Below are 14,265 nucleotides of genomic sequence, written 5' to 3' on the forward strand. Positions count from 1 at the left end.
CCCCACGACTTGGAAGGAGGCAATCTTAATTCCATTCTGGAAACCAGGTAAGGACTGTAGTGCCCCTAACAGTTATTGGAGTGTTGCCCTTACTAGTTTTATGGGTAACTCCTGAGGTTACCTGAGCTGCTCCCAGTGTGGTTTCATGTGCTACTGTTCCACTCTTGACAACTTAATTCTACTGGAGATGGCGATACAGGAGTCCTTCTTACCCCGAAACCATTTAGTTTGTGTGTTTTTTTGACCTCGAAAAAGCATATTACACTACTTGGAGGTACAACCTCCTTCGCCAACTTCATGAATGGGAACTACGTGGATGCTTGCCGCTTCTGATCCAATCCTTTCTCGAGGACCGATGTTTTCATTATTGCATTGGCGATGCCATGCCTGATTGCTATTTTCAGAAGAATGGTGTGCCCCAGGGCAGTGTCCTCAGTGTGGCATTGTTCGCCATCGCTATCAATGGCTTTTCGTCCACAGTCAGGAGTCCTGGTAAATGCTCTTTGTTTGTGGATGACTTTACAATCTTCTACTCTTCCTCTTATCTTATGATGACGACGAGGCAGCTTCAACTGACCATTAGGAGGCTGGAAACCTGGACCCAGACAACTGATCTTCAGTTCTCACCTGAGAAGACTGTGTGTGTGTCAATTTTAATTGTGCTTGTCGGAGTTTTAACCAACTAGAGCTTACAATGGGTGACCATATTTTACTTATTCAAGACACAGTACACTTTTTGGGTTTATTATTTGACTCAAAATTAACATGGCTCCCACACCTGAAAGACCTACGAACAAAAGGCTTCCGGTTGTTGAACATTTTGAAATGCCTTGGTGGAAAAACATGGAGAGCTGACAGGTCCTGCCTCCTACAGTTTTATAGGGCACTTGTTCGATCACGCTTAGACTATGGCAGCGTGGTCTATGGATCGGCCCTTCCTTCCTACTTCTGGATGTTAGATGCTGTCCACCATGCGGGCATTTGGATATCGACTGGAGCATTTCAGACCAGCCCAGTTCAGAGTCTGTGTGCAGAGGCTGGTGAACCACCACTCTGGATTCGGCGACATATCCTTTTGGCTCGACAGACACTGAAAATCTCAGCATCAACCCAGTCATTGGCATTTAGTTCAGTGATCCAACCCACCTTCGAACGACTGTTCAGGAATTGACCCCAAGCGACCCAGCCATTTGGTATACGTGCTGCGTACTGCCTCAAGGATCTGGATCTCTCGGGCATGAAAATACACACCCAGGGATGGAATGCACTGCCGCCTTGGTGTCTTCGGAGGCCCAAAGTGATTTTAAGCTTGATGCAGTACCCGAAAAATTGTACTCCAGATATGGTTTTTACAACTTTGTTTTCGTCTATTTTAAGTATGTATCATAGTTTTATTGTTATTTGTACAGATGGATCCCAGCAGAGTAATTCTCTCAGTTGTTCTGTGGTTTTCCGTGATAGGGTTTTTAAAATGCGTCTTCCAGAACAATTTACAAATTATGGTGTGGAGTTATATTGCATTCTAATGGCACTGGAGAGGGTTCACAGACATCATCGTATGAGTTATCTTGTTTGTTCTGACTCTCTTAGTGCACTGCAAGTGCTTCACCAAATGTATCTGGTAGACCCACTGATTCAGCTCATCCATGACTGCTTATAGCGGCTCCAATGCTGTGGCAAGGTGGTGATCTTTTGCTGGGTACCTGGCCACGTTGGGATACAGGGTAATGACATGGCTGATAAAGCTGCCAAGGAAGCATGTTAGGATGGTGCTGTCCATCAATGTCCCATCCCGTTGCACGCCATTATCTTGTTTTCTGACAGATGTATCATGCATCAGTGGGAGACTGAATGGTTGCAGGTGTTGGACAACAAACTGCGGTCGCTCAAACCGACCACAAAAGCTTGGCGGACTTTGTATCAGCCTCGCTGCTGGAAGGAGGTTTTGCTTACCAGACTGCGCGTCGGGGCATAGCCCTTTCACACATGGCTTCCTCCTCCTGGGGGAGGATCCACCTTTCTGTGAAGTTTGTGGCGTGCTGCTTTCAGTTCAACATATTGTGGCTACATGTGTCCTGTATACTGATATTAGGGCAGCTCTTGGTCTCGCTGGAGATCTGCCCACCGTCCTCGCAGATACCGATATCAGTGTTAACAGAGTGGTGAAGCTTTGTGAACTATCAGGCCTCATCCCTGAACTGGTGGGGAAGGGCGGCAGTCTTTAGTACATTATAAACTGCTCTGCATGTGGGGACAGCCTTCGTCTCCACCCATGAGATTTCATGTTGACTTTTAGTCAGGGCGCTGATGACCGTGTTGTTGAGCGCCCCCTCAACCCAACTCGTCTTCATCAAAGGAGACTGTGGTGGTCCTCCCCCCCCCTCCCCCCTGGACATATCAAACCACCCTCATTCATTGTTGTTTGACCCCCAATAGTGCCCAGAAGTCCTCAAATTTGTACTAGTAAGAAATATGTAGTGGGTCTACACAAGGGAGACAAAGTCTTTGCTATAGAACTGGAGGAGGAAGATGTGACATAGAGTATACTGCAAGAAGAATTTGACAGAGCACTGAAAGGTCATGATATACTGCAAGAAGAACGTAACGAAGCACTGAAAAATGTTAGTTGAAACAAGGCCCCAGGTATACATTTCATCCAATCAGAACTACTGATAGCCTTGGAAGAGCTAGCTGTGACAAAACTCTTTCATGTGGTATGTAAAATGCATGAGACTGGCGAAATACCTTCAGACTTCACAAAGAATGTAATAATTCCAATTACAAAGAAAGTAGTTACTGAAAGGTGTGAAAATGATCGAATTGCCAGTTTAATAAGTCTTGGCTGCAAAATACTGTCACAAATTCTTTACATAAGAATGGAAAAACTGATAGAAACCAACCTTGAGGAACATTGGTTTGGATTTTGAAGAAATATAGGGACACTTGAAACAATACTAACCATACGACGTACTATAGAGGATAGGTCAAGGTAAAGCAAGACTATGTTTATTGCATTTGTGGACTTGGAAACAACTTTTGACAGTGTTGTCTGGAATACTCTCTTTGAAATTCTGAAAGTAGTGGGGGTTAAATACAGTGACGGAAAGGCTGTTTTCAACTTGTACACAAACCAGACTGTAGTTATGAGAGTCAAGTGGCATGAAAGGAGAAACAATGGGTGTGAAGGGAGTGAGACAAGGTTTTAGCGTACAAACCCCACCCCCGATGTTATTCCATCTGTGTGTTGAGCAAGCAGTAAAGGAAACAAAAGACAAATTTGGAGTGGGAATTAAAGTTCAGAGAGAAGAAATAAAAACTTTGAGGTTTGTTGATGATATTGTAATTCTATCAGAGACAGCAAGGGACTTGGAAGAGCAGTTTGGAATTGACAGTGTCTTGAGAGGAGGATTATAAGATGAACATCAACAAAAGCAAGACATGGATAATAGGATGTAGTCGAATTAAATCAGGTGATGCTGAGGGAATTAAGTTGTGAAATGAGATATATAAAGTAATTAGATATGTAAATCCATACCAAATGGGCCAGCACTGGTTGCTTGACCATCTCAGAAAAAAATTTATATTTGCTGTGTGAATTCCCCAATGTTTAGTAGTCACAAAAATATTTAAAAAAAATTGTTTATTATTTTGAAATGTGGCCATATTTGTTTCAGGTCGCATGCGTTTTTTCGTATTTGCAAGCATCTACATTTTCTTACAATTATTCAGGAGTGGATTGTCCTAAGCCTTTCAGATAAAATGCATTGAGTTCAACACACTTTGGGCTACAAATTAACATAATTATCACTTAGCTTAATGTATTCTTTAATATATTTTTAATAGTTCAAAGTTATCAGCCACAAATTAAAAAAAACTCAATTTTTGAACAGTAGTTTTCCAAAGAAAGATTAATTTCTCAGTTTTAATATTTTTTCTGTTATTACACTGTATAGTACAGTTACTTTTTTTATATAAAGAGTATCAATGTTGAGCAGCTTACACTTGAAAAACACACTATTTTAAGAAAAGGATTTTTAAAAATTTTTCCATTTTGTGGCCTGCAATATCTTTGTTGGGGGACCACATAATCTGAAAATTTCACAGTTAATAGACCTTTATGATATCAAACTTCAATATAAATTTCAACTGTGAGATTCAGTTGGAAGTTATGGAAAAAAAGATTACAAACACAAGCCAAAAATACATTTTTTAACATCTGTGATATCTGGTAGGCTAATCAAATAAAGTATACCAATTGCTTAATGTAACACACCACATTACACTAGCTAATGATTATTTGTTGAAACAATTCTGTGGTAATTGTTTCAGCAGGCTAACAATTGCATCTGCAAGCTTATTCAAGTGTGATTGTTGTCTTCCCCCTTACACCAACAATTGTCTCTCACACTTATTTAGCTAGAAGTTCTTGAAGTGTGCAGTTTAACAATGGTGTCTCAGTGTTCTGTTGGTGTTATTATTAATGAAGCTTGTCATAAAAGTGTGTATGGAGTGTTCCATAAAGACATTACTTTGACGAAGATTACAGTGAAGAAGAAAAAGTGTTGTTTCACTTATGAGTCGGCCCAGAAGTCAAATCAACATGTAAGTACCATGGAATGAATTACTTTAAAAAATTTCATCACCTTTTTGGCCAGTCTTGCATGGACCCTTTTGAGAAACATAAGAAACCTATAACAAAAGGTTTGCGAGAAATAACATTTGATCATTATTCTAAAAATAAAAGGCCTTTTTTCAAACTCATACCAGGAAAATCATTGTGTCCAACATGTTATTAGATATTTGTAATTCACAAAATAAAGGATAGTGAAACCTCAGATACAGAACTTAATGACTTATCAGCAACCATTAAAGAAGTAGATACAGCTTGTGAAATCCTGGGTATATTGCCTGCTAGTAAAATTAGAAAACTAACTCAAGATAATATTAGATTAGATTAATACTAGTTCCATGGATCATGAATAAGATATTTCATAATGATGTGGAACGAGTCAAATTTTACAATACATGACAAAATTAAGTTAATTTAACAACATACTTAAGTTAATATAACAACTTTCTTATTTTTTGTGTTTTTTATTTTTTTTAATATTTTTTTCTGTTTTTTTTTTTTTTTCTTTTTTTCTTAATTTATATCTAAAAATTCCTCTATGGAGTAGAAGGAGTTGTCATTCAGAAATTCTTTTAATTTCTTCTTAAATACTTGTTGGTTATCTGTCATACTTTTGATACTATTTGTTAAGTGACCAAAGACTTTAGTGCCAGTATAATTCACCCCTTTCTGTGCCAAAGTTAGATTTAATCTTGAATAGTGAAGATCATCCTTTCTCGTAGTATTGTAGTTATGCACACTGTTATTACTTTTGAATTGGGTTTGGTTGTTAATAACAAATTTCATAAGAGAGTATATATACTGAGAAGCTACTGTGAGTATCCCTAGATCCTGAAATAAATGTCTGCAGGATGATCTTGGGTGGACTCCAGCTATTATTCTGATTACACGCTTTTGTGCAATAAATAAAAGACCAAGTGCCTTGAATACAAAAATTTAGAAAGTGGCAGCTGCAGTCAAAAAGAATTTTGGAAGTTTCATTTCAAAATACAATTTGTACTAAAACAGATGGAAATTCTAAAACTTCACCAACTGAATATGATGGTTTGATAGAAAAACTAAATGCAGTACTTCAAACAAAGAGGTAAAATTAAGATTATCAGTTTACTACCGAATTCATGGAGTTGAGCAAAGGTTAGTGATGAATTGAAAGTGTCAGAATGTCTTGTTAAGTTAACAAGGCAATTAGTAAAATAACAGGGAATTTTACCAGCATTACAAAAAGGAAAGTGCATCTAATTTGGTAGATGAAAACACAATCAATAAAGTTATTAAGTATTATGATTATGGCAATAACAGTCGTGTGATGTCTGGCAAAAAAGACTGTGTTTCTGTGAAAGAAAATGGTTCTAAGATTCAAAGACAAAAAAGGCTAATATTATGTAATTTAAATGAACTGTTCACTGAATTTAAAAAAGAAAATCTTGACATTAAAATTGTAAGATCAAAGTTTTGCGAGTTGAGACCAAGATGGTGTATTTTTGCAGGGGCATCTGGCACCCTTAATGTTTGTATTTGTTTGTATCATCAGAACGTAAAGTTGATGATAGATGAGGTCAATCTTAGAGTTGACTATAAAGACCTTTTGGAAGCTATGGTATGCAATATTGACTGTTACAGTTGTATGATCAAGGGAAAATGTGAAGATTGTCCAAGCAAACAAGCCTTACTTGACATGTTTGAAGAATCCGAAGACGATTTGATGCCTGACAATATAAAATACAAACAACGGTGACACAAGACAGAACTGAAATGGTAACAGTCATAAAATCACAAGAAGAGTTTTTTGAAGTGTTGGTGGATAACCTTGAAAATCTGAAAATGCATCATTTTATTGCAAAATCTCAAAGTAAATTTTTGAAAGACAAAAAACAAACCTTGGCATCTGATGAATGCTTAGTTCTTGCTGACTTTTCGGAAAATTATTCCTTTGTTGTTCAAGATGAAGTACAAGGGTTGCACTTGGTAAACAAACAGGCCACAGTTCATCCATTTGTATTCTATTATAAAGATGAAGATAAACTTATGAGCCACAGCTTTTGTGTCATAAGTGACTACCTTGAACACAACACTAGAGCAGTGCACATTTTCAAACTAAAAGTAACAAACTACATTAAACAACAACGCTCTTCTATAAAGAAATTGATTTACATTTTGGATGGGGCAGCAAGTTAATATAAAAACAAACAAAAATTATTAATATCTTCTTTCATAAAGAAGATTTTGGGTTTGTTGTAGAATGGCACTTTTTTGCTTTATGCCATAGGAAGAATGCTTGTGATGGTGTCGGGAGTACAACAAAGCGAGCTGTCACAAAAGCAAGACTGCAGCGGACCGATGATAATAATATCATAACAGTTCAAGAAATGTTTGAATTCTGTAAAAAACATATCAAAGGAATTACTTATGTTTTTGTACAATGTGAGGAAATACAAGAAGCCTATGACAGTGTCTTGAAGGAAGGGTACAACACTTGTCAGAAGATTAAAGGCACTCGATCTTTTCATTGATTTGTACCCAATTCACACAACTTACTGAAGTGTAAGATCACATCAACTTCACTGGATAGTGATCTTCATCAATGTGGAAAACTTGTACAACTGGTTCTTCAAAAGAAAGACGTAGTGGCTTGTCTTTACAATGAACAGTGGTGGATTGGTAAAGTTGATAATATTGACTGTCAAAACCAAGATGTACATATTGCATTTCATCACCCTCCAGGACCAAGGACATCTTTAAAAAAATTAAGAAGTATCAAGTTTGGATGCCACTTAAAAATGTACTAAGGAATCTGTCTACCATGGAACTTTACAACTGTGACTGGGTGAACTTGTGATCTAACACCCAAACGGAGTGAACAAATTTCTCAAATGTTCAATGAGCAATGTACTAAAAACAAATAACAGGAGAACAATATAATTTAATTAGTAGGCTTATTTTCAATAAAAAAAATTAAGTTATCATAGATATGATGAAATTATACAGGGTGGTCCATTGATCGTGACCGGGCCAAATATATCACGAAATAGGCATCAAACGAAAAAACTACAAAGAACGAAACTTGTCTAGCTTGAAGGGGGAAACCAGATGGCGCTATGGTTGGCCCGCTAGATGGCACTGCCATAGGTCAAACGGATATCAACTGCGTTTTTTAAATAGGAACCCCCATTTTTTATTACATATTCGTGTAGTACGTAAAGAAATACGAATATTTTAGTTGGACCACTTTTTTCACTTTGTGATAGATGGCGCTGTAATAGTCACAAACATATGGCTCACAATTTTAGACGAACGGTTGGTAACAGGTAGGTTTTTTAAATTAAAATACAGAACGTAGGTACGTTTGAACATTTTATTTCGGTTGTTCCAATGTGATACATGTACCTTTGTGGACTTAACATTTCTGAGAACCGAGCGAGGTGGCGCAGTGGTTAGCACACTGGACTCGCATTCGGAAGGACGACGGTTCAATCCCGTCTCCGGTCATCCTGATTTAGGTTTTCCGTGATTTCCCTAAATCGTTTCAGGCAAATGCCGGGATGGTTCCTTTGAAAGGGCACGGCCGATTTCCTTCCCCATCCTTCCCTAACCCGAGCTTGCGCTCCGTCTCTAATGACCTCGTTGTCGACGAGACGTTAAACACCACTAACCTAACCATTTCTGAGAACGCATGCTGTTACAGCGTGATTACCTGTAAATACCACATTAATGCAATAAATCCTCAAAATGATGCCCGTCAACCTCAATGCATTTGGCAATATGTGTAACGACATTCCTCTCAACAGCGAGTAGTTTGCCTTCCGTAATTTTCGCACATGCATCGACAATGCGCTGACGCATGTTGTAAGGCGTTGTCGGTGGATCATGATAGCAAATACCTTTAAACTTTCTCCACAGAAAGAAATCCAGGGACGTCAGATCTGGTGAACGTGCGGGCCATGGTATGGTGCTTTGACGACCAATCCACCTGTCATGAAATATGCTATTCAATACCGCTTCAATCGTACGCGAGCTATGTGCCGGGCATCCATCATGTTGGAAGTACATCGCCATTCTGTCAAGCAATGAAACATCTTGTAGTAACATCGGTAGAATATTACGTAGGAAATCAGCATACATTGCACCATTTAGATTGCCATTGATAAAATAGGGGTCATTTTATCCTTTCTCCCATAATGCCGCACCATACATTAACCCACCAAGGTTGCTGTCACAGCCACTTGTCACAGCCATCGTGGATTTTCCATTGCCCAATAGTGCATATTATGCCGGTTTACGTTACCGCTGTTCGTAAATGACACTTCATCGCTAAATAGCACGCATGCAAAAAATCTGTCATCGTCCCGTAATTTCTCTTCTGCCCAGTGGCCGAACGGTACATAACGTTCAAAGTCGTCGCAATGCAATTCCTGGTGCATAGAAATGTGGTACGGGTGCAATCACTGTTGATATAGCATTCTCAACATTGACATTTTTGAGATTCCCGATTCTCGCGCAATTCGTTTGCTACTGATGTGCGGATTAGCCGCGACAGCAGCTAAAACATCTACTTGGGCATCATCATTTGTTGCAGGTCGTGGTTGACATTTCACATGTGGCTGAACACTTCATGTTTCCTTAAATAACGTAACTATCCGGCGAACGGTCCGGACACTTAGATGATGTCGTCCAGGATACTGAGCAGCGTACATAGCACACGCCCATGGGGCATTTTGATCACAAAAGCCATACAGCAACACGATATCGACCTTTACCGCAATTGGTAAACGGTCCACTTTAACGCGGGTAATGTATCAAGAAGCAAATACCGTCTGCACTGTCAGAATGTTGCGTGCTACCACGTACATATACATTTGTGACGATTACAGTGCAATCTATCACAAAGCGAAAAGAGTGGTCCAACTAAAACATTCATATTTCTGTACATACTACATGAATATGTAATAAAACATGGGGGTTCCTATTTTAAAGAATGCAGTTGATATTCGTTTGACCTAGCGGGCCAACCATAGCGCCATCTGGTTTCCCCCTTCAAGCTAGACAAGTTTCGTTCTTTGTAGTTTTTTCGTTTGATGCTTATTTCGTGAGATAATTGGCCCGGTCACGATCAATGGACCACCCTGTATACTGTAACTGATATATTTTATTCCATAAGCGTAGATATAGCAGATGTTAAGAAATGTATTTTTGACTCATGTTTGTGATTTTTTTTTTTTTTTTTTTTTTTTTTTTTTTTTTTTTTTTTTTTTTTTTTTTTTTTTTTTTCCCATAACTTCCAGTTGAATCTCAAAGTTGAAATTTATATTGAAGTTTGATATCATAAAGGTCTATTAACTGTGAAATTTTCAGATTTTTATGTGGTCCCCCAACAAAGATATTGCAGGCCACAAAATGGAAAAATTTAAAAAAATCTGTTTTTCAAAATAGTGTGTTTTTTAAGTGTAAGCTGCTCAATATTGATACTCTACAAAAAAAAAAAAAAAAAAAAAAAAAAAAAAAAAAAGTAACTATACTATACAGTGTAATAGAAGAAAAAATATTAAAGCTGAGAAATTAATCTTTCTTTAGAAAACTACGGTTCAAAAATTGAGTTTTTTATATTTGTGGCTGATAACTCTGAACTATTAAAAATATTAAAGAATACATTCAGCTAAGTGATATGTTGTTGTTGTTGTTGTTGTTGTGGTCTTCAGTCCTGAGACTGGTTTGATGCAGCTCTCCATGCTAATCTATCCTGTGCAAGCTCCTTCATCTCCCAGTACCTACTGCAACCTACATCCTTCTGAATCTGCTTAGTGTATTCATCTCTTGGTCTCCCTCCACACTGCCCTCCAATGCCAAATTTGTGATCCCTTGATGCCTCAGGACATGTCCTACCAGCCGATCCCTTCTTCTAGTCAAGTTGTGCCACAAACTTCTCTTCTTCCCAATCCTATTCAGTACCTCCTCATTAGTTACGTGATCTACCCACCTAATCTTCAACATTCTTCTGTAGCACCACATTTCAAAAGCTTCTATTCTCTTCTTGTCCAAACTATTTATTGTCCATGTTTGACTTCCATACATGGCTACACTCCATACAAATACTTTCAGAAACGACTTCCTGACACTTAGATCTATACTGGACGTTAACAAATTTCTCTTCTTCAGAAACGCTTTCCTTGCCATTGCCAGTCTACATTTTATATCCTCTCTACTTCGACCATCCTCAGTTATTTTGCTCCCCAAATAGCAAAACTCCTTTACTACTTTAAGTGTCTCATTTCCTAATCTAATTCCCTCCGCATCACCCGAGTTAATTCGACTACATTCCATATCCTCGTTTTGCTTTTGTTGATGTTCATCTTATATCCTCCTTTCAAGACACTGTCCATTCCATTCAACTGTTCTTCCAAGTCCTTTGCTGTCTGACAGAATTACAATGTCATCGGCGAACCTCAAAGTTTTTATTTCTTCTCCCTGGATTTTAATACCTACTCCAATCCTTCACTGCTTGCTCAATATACAGATTGAATAACATCGGGGAAAGGCTACAACCCTGTCTCACCCCCTTCCAAACCACTGCTTCCCTTTCATGCCCCTCAACTCTTATAACTGCCATCTGGTTTCTGTACAAATTGTAAATAGCCTTTCACTCCCTGTATTTTACCCCTGCCACCTTTAGAATTTGAAAGAGAGTACTCCAGTCAACATTGTCAAAAGCTTTCTCCAAGTCTACAAATGCTAGAAACGTAGGTTTGCCTTTCCTTAATCTTTCTTCTAAGATAAGTCTTAAGGTCAGTATTGCCTCACGTGTTCCAACATTTCTACGGAATCCAAACTGATCTTTCCCGAGGTCGGCTTCTATCAGTTTTTCCATTCGCCTGTAAAAAATTCGTGTTAGTATTTTGCAGCTGTGAGTTATTAAACTGATAGTTCGGTAATTTTCACATCTGTCAATACCTGCTTTCTTTGGGATTGGAATTATTATATTCTTCTTGAAGTCTGAGGGTATTTCGCCTGTCTCGTACATCTTGTTCACCAGATGGAAGAGTTTTGTCAGGACTTGCTCTTCCAAGGTCGTCAGTAGTTCTAATGGAATGTTGTCTACTCCCGGGGCCTTGTTTCGACTCAGGTCTTTCAGTGCTCTGTCAAACTCTTCACGCAGTATCATATCTCCCATTTCCTCTTCATCTACATCCTCTTCCATTTCCATAATATTGTACTCAAGAAAATCACCCTTGTATAGACCCTCTGTATACTCCTTCCACCTTTCTGCTTTCCCCTCTTTGCTTAGAACTGGGTTTCCATCCGAGCTCTTGATATTCATACAAGTGGTTCTCTTTTCTCCAAAGGTCTCTTTAATTTTTCTGTAGGCTGTATCTATCTTACCCCTAGTGAGATAAGCCTCCACATCCTTACATTTGTCCTCTAGCCATGCCTGCTTAGCCATTTTGCACTTCCTGTCGATCTCATTTTTGAGACGTTTGTATTCCTTTTTGCCTGCTTCATTTACTGCATTTTTATATTTTCTCCTGTCATCAATTAAATTCAATATTTCTTCTGTTACCCAAGGATTTCTACTAGCCCTCGTCTTTTTACCTACTTGATCCTCTGCTGCCTTCACTACTTCATCCCTCAGAGCTACCCATTTGTCTTCTACTGTATTTCTTTCCCCCATTCCTGTCAATTGTTCCTTTATGCTCTCCCTGAAACTCTGTACAACCTCTGGTTTAGTCAGTTTATCCAGGTCCTATCTCCTTAAATTCCCACCTTTTTGCAATTTCTTCAGTTTTAATCTACAGTTAATAACCAATAGATTGAGGTCAGAGTCCACATCTGCCCCTGGAAATGTCCTACAATTTAAAACCTGGTTCCTAAATCTCTGTCTTACCATTATATAATCTATCTGATACCTTTTAGTGTCTCCAGGATTCTTCCATGTATACAACCTTACTTTATGATTCTTGAACCAAGTGTTAGCTATGATTAAGTTATGCTCTGTGCAAAATTCTAACAGACGGCTTCCTCTTTCATTTCTTAGCCCCAATCCATATTCACCTACTATGTTTCCTTCTCTCCCTTTTCCTACTGTCAAATTCCAGTCACCCGTGACTATTAAATTTTCGTCTCCCTTCACTACCTGAATAATTTCTTTTATCTCATAATACATTTCTTCAATTTCTTCGTCATCTGCAGAGCTAGTTGGCATATAAACTTGTACTACTGTAGTAGACATGTGCTTCGTGTCTATCTTGGCCACTATAATACGTTCACTATGCTGTTTGTAGTAGCTTACCCGCACTCCTATTTTTTTATTCATTATTAAACCTACTCCTGCATTACCCCTATTTGATTTTGTATTTATAATCCTGTAGTCACCTGACCAGAAGTCTTGTTCCTCCTGCCACCGAACTTCACTAACTCCCACTATATCTAACTTTAACCTATCCATTTCCCTTTTTAAATTTTCTAACGTACCTGCCCGATTAAGGGATCTGACATTCCACGCTCCGATCCGTAGAATGCCAGTTTTCTTTCTCCTGATAACAATGTCCTTTTGAGTAGTCCCCGCCCGGAGGTCCGAATGGGGGACTATTTTACCTTCGGAATATTTTACCCAAGAGGACGCCATCATCATTTAACCATACAGTAAAGCTGCATTCCCTCGGGAAAAATTACGGCTGTAGTTTCCCCTTGCTTTCAGCTGTTCGCAGTACCAGCACAGCAAGGCTGTTTTGGTTAATGTTACAAGGCCAGATCAGTCAATCATCCAGACTGTTGCCCCTGGAACTACTGAAAAGGCTGCTGCCCCTCTTCAGGAACCACACGTTTGCCTGGCCTCTCAACAGATACCCCTCCGTTGTAGTTGCACCTACGGTACGGCTATCTGTATCGCTGAGGCACGCAAGCCTCCCCACCATGGCAAGGTCCATGGTTCATGGGGGGAGGAGCTAAGTGATAATGATGTTTTAATTTGTAGCCCAGAGTGTGTTGAACTAAATGCATTTTGTCTGAAAGGCTTAGGACAATCCACTACTGAATAATTGTAAAAAATGTTGATGCTTGCAAATGTAAAAAATGTAGATGCTTGCAAATACAAAAAAAAAAAAAAGCATGCGGCCTGGGACAAATATGGCCATCATTTCAAAATAATAAACAATAAGTTTAAAAAAAAAATATTTTTGTGACTGATAAACATTGGGGAATTCACCCAGCAAATATATAATTTTTCTGAGATGGTGAAGCAACCAATTATTTTTTTCTTGGACCACTTGGTATGGAATGACCCATGAGTTTTGGGCAGCAAAATAACTGATGATGGTTTAGGCTGAGAGGATATAAAATGTAGACTGCCAGTGGCAGAAAAACATTTCTGAAGAAGAGAAATTTGTTAACATCGAATGTAGACTTAAGTGTTAGGAAACTTTTTCTGAAGGTATTCGTCTGGAGAGTACCATGTATGGAAGAGAAACATGAACGATAAACAGTTTAGACAGGAAGAGAATAGAAGCTTCTGAAATGTGGTGCTATGGAAGAACACTGAAGACTAGGTGGGAAGATCACTTAACTAATGAGGATGTACTGGACAGAATTGGGGAGACAAGAAGTTTGTGGTATAACTTGACTAAAAGAAGGGATTGGTTGATAGGACA

At 38.6% G+C, this 14,265-nt stretch overlaps 1 protein-coding gene across 2 annotated transcripts in view; it reads left to right on the top strand.

Moving 5' to 3' along the window:
• LOC124804980 overlaps positions 1-14,265 on the top strand; it is a 101,191-nt gene that overhangs the window by 22,231 nt on the left and 64,695 nt on the right. The gene's annotated exons all lie outside the window — the stretch shown is intronic.

This window comes from Schistocerca piceifrons, chromosome 7, assembly GCF_021461385.2.
Source record: "Schistocerca piceifrons isolate TAMUIC-IGC-003096 chromosome 7, iqSchPice1.1, whole genome shotgun sequence".
Taxonomy (NCBI): Eukaryota; Metazoa; Arthropoda; class Insecta; order Orthoptera; family Acrididae; genus Schistocerca; species Schistocerca piceifrons.